Here is a 6475-nt window from a genome sequence, read left to right on the forward strand (position 1 = left end):
CAAAACGAAGACATCAAGCTCATGTTGGTGAATGGGTATCCGGCTCCGACTCCGACAGCCACTCCGAGAGAAGTTATCACTCTGACTCCGAAGATACTCAAGATGAAGGTGTTGCCGGTCTAGCACTTGTGTCAACCAACTCCTACGACATATTTGACTCACCAAATGAAGGAATTGGAAGATGCTTCATGGCCAAAGGTCCTAAGGTAACACACCCCTAGTATGTTGATTTCAATAGTGATGAAGATGACTTGTTAGGTGATGATTTGCTTGTTGACAACTCTAGTGATGAATACTATGATAAAACATCAATTAATCATGCTAATCAAGATAAAACGAATGACAATGATAAGGAGAAGATTGAGGCTCTAACTAAAGAACTAAACACTCTTAAGTTAGCTCATGAAACTATCTTCGAAGATCATCGAGAACTTTTAAGAGCTCATGAGAAATTACGCTTTGAAAAGCTCAATCTTGAGCAAGAGCATGAGTTCCACTACAAGAGATCGGGCCTACTGTGACGAGGCAAAAAATGTCATCGAATGGCTAATAACGTCACAAATTACTCCTGAGTGACGTTTTATGGCCGTCACAAGCATCGTCATGGAATCCTCGTCACAGATTACTCCTAGTGACGGCGCGCTCAAAAAAATGTCACCGAAATTGGGACCTTCGGTGACGTTTTCTAGAACGTCAACAACTTTCTACTTCTATGACGATCGATTAATGTCACATGTTAGGAGAAGAGGGGCCATACTGTACCATATTCAATGACAGAGCAACGTCACTGGCTTTATGCAAGACAACATCCGCGCAGATTATCCACCTACTAGCGTCACTACATTCATTATTCATGAAGATGACATCATCAAAAATTATTTATTTATTATTAATAATTTACAATGAACTATCAAATCCACCATATTGCGAATGCATACCACAGTAAATATTTAATTCACATCACATTATATAAATAAGTAAAGAGCCAAATCACATTATAAATTGAAATGAAATATAAATCATACTCATAAATAGAAATGACAATAAATAATAGCACCGACTCAAGTTTGGCCTGACAATAGACAAGACGATAAGTGATATCTATAGATAACTAAAAAGACCATATGTGTTGTTCTCATGATTGCAATGTATGATTCTACAAACTATCTTTCTATCACAAAAGATGGCCTTCATTCACCATCAGCTTTGGATTATTTGCTTGCTGAGTTGCTTCAGCCAAATCACATGCTCTGTCTTGAACTCCTCCCGGTGCCTATATAAATTAATGAAATACAACAGTGTGTTACATCTTAATGAGATGAAAACATACAAGATAACAAGGTATAAGAATGCCACTAAGAAGCTTACAATCTATGAAATTATGAACCTGAGTACATTATTAGCTAGATTTGCGGCATGAAGATGGGGCGATAAAACAATAAATTTGTTTGGCAGAACAAGAAGACACAAACTGGTATAAAAAGTTGTCGGTCAAAATAATTTACATGGATCCCCACTGCACTTTTAAGTATTGTGCTACTTAACATATTTCATAATTAGCTGCATAAGTATAGTTGTTTGATGCTTTGGTTAATACACAAGTTTAGATCAACACATCATAAAAAAACCATAAAAAACAGATCAGTAATGTACTTAGCAAAGCAAACACAAAAATGTTTTTAGTAAGGAGTGGCATCCATTCAATATTGAACAATCTCAGAATGATTTAATATCTAAACTCTAAAGGTCGCCACCAGACCATCGCAGGCCACCTTATTCCTATTAAGTCTGTGTTTTCTCATATCTGAATTGATTTAGACATGCTACGAATTTGGCCGTTCATCACCTTAGATGCAACTAAGTGCCATAAGCAACTAGTACTAGTACAGTAGACTACAGTATTTGAATCTGTTGTGTGCTTGCTCATCTTCTCCAGCAGCTACAGCTACTTGTGTACTTGCACTACAGTTGTACGATGCTTGATGCTTCCTCATTCTAAATACAACAAATAAAAATACAAATTATGGGCAAAGGACAATGAGCTTAAATGTTAAGCATACACAACCAGGTAAGGAATTGTCAAGTACTGGACTGTAAAACAATAGGAAGTGGAGAAGCAAGTAGTAAAAAGATTAAGCTTCAGACTGTACCAACATTGCAAGGCTGATAAGATTATCTTGATATTGCAAACTTAACCTACTACCTACAGTGAGCAGTCAATTAATATTTAATGCACCTGCATTATAGTGGAATAAAACAGAAGAGAAACAATATACTGACAAGCGATCGCATGGAGAAAAAATATTACAGAATTAACATAATAACTTTCTCTTTCACCGAGCAGTATTAGCATCTGAATAAACCTTTTAATATACAGATTTTACAGTACCTAGCAACTAAGAAGACATGGTATGGCCCATGATAGGAGCCCTCAACATATGTTTAACTTATTAACTATTATCATAGAATATTAATTTCTTGTGCATATAGCTTCTAATAAAAGGCTATTCCTAATACAGTTTCATTGTTAATACTCTGGACACAGAGTGTAGTCACACATTAGATGTTCTTGAGCATGCTGGAGATTGAATGATCTTGCAGCATAAAAGGGAAACCTGCGTTGAAATTATTCATCGTAGAAATTTAGAGAAAGGCAGGGCCATAGAAGTATAAACCAATAAGAATGACATTGATCTTACATTCTTACTCCTCATCTAGATTAACTGCAACCAGGGAGAGGTGATCTGAAGTAGGTCGTTAGAAGAATCAAATTCCAGATCACAAATGTTACATCAGGAAATTATAGAAGAAAAAAAGTAAGCAGCGAAATTTTACCATCAAATAGTTGGAAGGGGACCAGATCTGATGGTGCTACACGCGGGTTCCTTGAAGAGTTTCCAACTCATCCCCTGGCCTCTTTGCATCGTCGGGTTGCCTCTCCCAAACCTGATCTCTCCACCACCGCTGTCTTGTTGGTTCGTCAGACGAAGCTGATCTTCAAGTAGTTGATGGTGGCGGGAGGGTGAGGCAGCGGCCGGATCATGGTGAGGCACGAGGTGAGAAACGAAGCTGGGCAAGGCGCCGGAGATGGAGAGAGCGATGGTCTTGAGCCATCCAAGAAGTGGCGGTGGAGGTTGCATGGAGGTCGAACCAGACGGCAAATGTCGCAGGCTGGTGTCGGTGTAGTGGTGCCTGGGGACGTGGCATCGAACAGAGAGAGGGTGGCGCGGCGGACCAGAGGGCAGAGGAGGGGAGGGATTTTGGGTGGCGCTGCTGGCGGCGACTGACTTGGAGGCGCCGCCGGTGAGAGGAGATCCGAGTCAGGTGGGAGTGGGCACGGGTGTATTTGGGGATTTTTTAGACTAGGGTTTTATTTCGACGCACAGAATGTGGCAGCTAGCGCCTAATTGGCTGACCGGCTCGTGTAGCTGAATTCTAGGAGCAGCATTGTTTTCCGTTTAAAAGGTGGGTGGAGATCATGGTGTTCGCCGGATCAAACTTCTGTAGATAAGATAGTCTCAAACTCCTGTAGCTAGCTTCAAGTTTGTTGCCCGACGACTACATGTTTATAGACAAGTTTGTCTCAGAAAAAAAGATAAGAATAAAAAATTTCTCATCGACTCTCATATTTTCATTTTAACCTTTGAGATAGAAATGAAACAACATTAGCTCATGAACTATTCCAATTTAAGTTTTTTTTGCCTACCCACTAACTAATTATTATATCATATATAGATATAAAAGCAAAATGAAGTTTTCTCATTTTGATTATTGATTTTTTTCTTCTTATTTCCCTTCACTCCCTTATTTCCATTTTTATTTTGGAGATAAGCAAAATCAGCTCATAAACGCCCACTATCTATTTATATTAGAAAGAACAAAATAACGTTTTTCATTACAAAATATAATTATGATAAATATATCCATGGCCACTACCTATTTATATTACTATATCGAACAAAATAATTACAGTCCTCCACAGATTTGAAAAAACTATGCCGAGTCACACCGGCAACACTGACGCATGAGTCCTACCGCTCAATAACCCATGAACTAGCTACGGTGGGTCCCACTACAATATGTTACATGAAAAAATGATCTTCACACATTCATAGTACTCGGTGACTCTAGTAGGTTAGTCAGGGAAATTACAAAAATGTCATAGAAATTGATAGCCAGGTGTGCTGAATGGCCGAGGCAATCCAGTGACGCTTATGGTCACCGATTTGTGGTAACCGGTGACGCCACCTATGAAACATCACACATTAGGAATTTGTGTGACGTTGGACACCATCGTCACGAGGATTTTCGTCAAAGTATCTCGATTTTGTTGTAGTGTTCTTAAAAGCAATCAATGATGATCTCCGCAAGAAAAGTTCTTCTTACATTGCCAAGCGTTTACTCTTATCCACTTACATGCCTCAAGTCAAGTCTAGTAACAAGAACAAGAAAGATTCTTCCTCTAGCAGTAACAATGATCATGCTAAATCCAATATTGTTGCTTCTAGTAGTTCTCTTGATTCCACTAATGATTCTCTTAGCCAAGTTACACTTGAGCAAGAAAATAGCTTATTGAAGGGAATTATAGAGAAAGGAGTGTACAAAAGCCTTGCCGGGAGTAAGCAATTCGAGGAAATTGTGCGCAAGCAAGGAATGCACCGGAAGAATCAAGGTGTTGGTTTTAAACGAAAGTTCAATGCCAATGGAGTTGAGTGGGAAGAAGATCAATACCCCAAGACAAAGTTTGTTCCTCAACAAGAGAAGTATGATACTTCTTTCAAGGGGACACAAGCTCAAGATGATCTTCCGCCACAATACTACAAGCAAAAAGGCAAGGACAAGCTTCAAGAGGAAATTGATGCATTTGAAGAAGCTCCTAAGACCTTAGTCAAGTGGATTCCCAAGACTACTTCAAGTTCCACTTCATCAAGTATGACTACAACTCCAAGGATTCCCATCAAGATGGTGTGGATCCAAAAGAAGAAGAACTAGAGAGTTCTTGAGGGTGACTCCGCCAACATACTTCACTCTTATCATTTTGGCAAGAACAAGTGCAATCAACTTCCACATCTTGCACTAGTTCAAGGAGTCACAAACCCTCTTGTTGGTAAGACAAGGGACAAGGTAACCTAAAAGTTTTCATGGACATCATCTTGTGTGTGCATCACTCTATGTCTATGGATATCCTTGTTTATTCCTTGTGGGACTAACCCATGTAGGTATTGAAAGTGCAATTCACTCAAATGGATAGCTCCAAGTGATCTAAATCAACATTGAGCATCCACATCTTCAACATCTACATGAAGTCATCATCGACAAAACCGAGGTTAGTTCATCCCTCTAAGGGGGGATATCACATCTAGGGGGAGCTTTACTCTAAGACTTGAGCTAAAGCAACTCTAAAGATGTGAACACAACAATGCTTTATGTAAAAGTGGTAACCCCACTTGAGCTTAAACGATGAGTATGACCTATGATCAAGTGTTCTCACTTGACTCCTAAGTCAATATACTCATATATAGATGACCTTGTCATCGCAAATTGCTTGATAGATGCTAGAATTGGTTGTGCATGCCTTGTCACATATTTCATTTGCCATCTTATTGTGTGAGCATGCTGGTTGCATATTTTACTCATTCGAGGACACCCACTTGTTGTTTTGATTGTTTGGTTTTATTTCCTTTTGCCAAGTGGATGGACAAGAATGCCTAAGAACCTCCTCTAGCTATCTATGCTTTTCTCATCTCAAACTCTATTCATGCTACATCACAAAATTTGATCAAGTCAGATTCGAACCACTCTGTGTGAGGAGCGCTCGGAGTCCCCGATTCGTCATAGACTTAAACTTCCAAAACCTCTTTATGATTCTCGGTCTGACCGATACCCTACTTTCGGTCCTACCGAGATCATTAAGTTGATCTAGGTTTTTGATCTCGGTGCAACCGATTTGAACCATTCGGTCACACCGAGTTGCAACAACTGTATATAGTTTTGCATCTCGGTGCCACCGAGTTGTTCCACTCGGTCACACCGACAGGGTCGGGCTATATATAGTCACGGGCAAAAATTTGGAAATTTCTCTGAACCCCTTCGCCCGCGCGATAGCCTGCTCTGCCAACTTGGTCTCCGGATCGTCTCCTCGCCTCCAGTCGCTGGTCTCCGTCCCCGTCAACGGAAAATCAACCCCGCCGTTGCCGCCGTAGCGAGTGTCCGCCGAACTAGGGTATGGACTCGATCTTTGTGCTATTCCCCAATCCGATTCTTAGCACATTGTGATCATCATGATTCTTGCCACGTTTGTTAAACTTCTATCCAGTCAATGAACTCGTAGATTATGTTTAATTCGAAAATTTTAGGGTTAGGTTTCCGCCGAAACCATCTTGGACCCACCGAGTTGAAACACTCGGTCCCACCGATTTGGCTTATGCCATTGCACAAGTGAGACTCGGTCTGACCGAGAATTACTTATCGGTGT

The 6475-nt window shown here is 40.2% G+C and overlaps 1 long non-coding RNA gene across 1 annotated transcript; it reads right to left on the reverse strand.

The window, feature by feature from the left end:
• Positions 1-995: 995 nt before the first annotated feature.
• Positions 996-3462, reverse strand: LOC123061947 (uncharacterized). Its single transcript, XR_006429417.1, has 3 exons — positions 2836-3462; positions 2700-2744; positions 996-2615 (listed from the first exon to the last, which is right to left on the reverse strand). It is a non-coding gene; the product is annotated as an uncharacterized lncRNA (long non-coding RNA).
• Between the last annotated feature and the right edge of the window lie 3013 nt (positions 3463-6475).

The sequence above is a fragment of the Triticum aestivum genome, chromosome 3A, assembly GCF_018294505.1.
Source record: "Triticum aestivum cultivar Chinese Spring chromosome 3A, IWGSC CS RefSeq v2.1, whole genome shotgun sequence".
Classification (NCBI taxonomy): Eukaryota; Viridiplantae; Streptophyta; class Magnoliopsida; order Poales; family Poaceae; genus Triticum; species Triticum aestivum.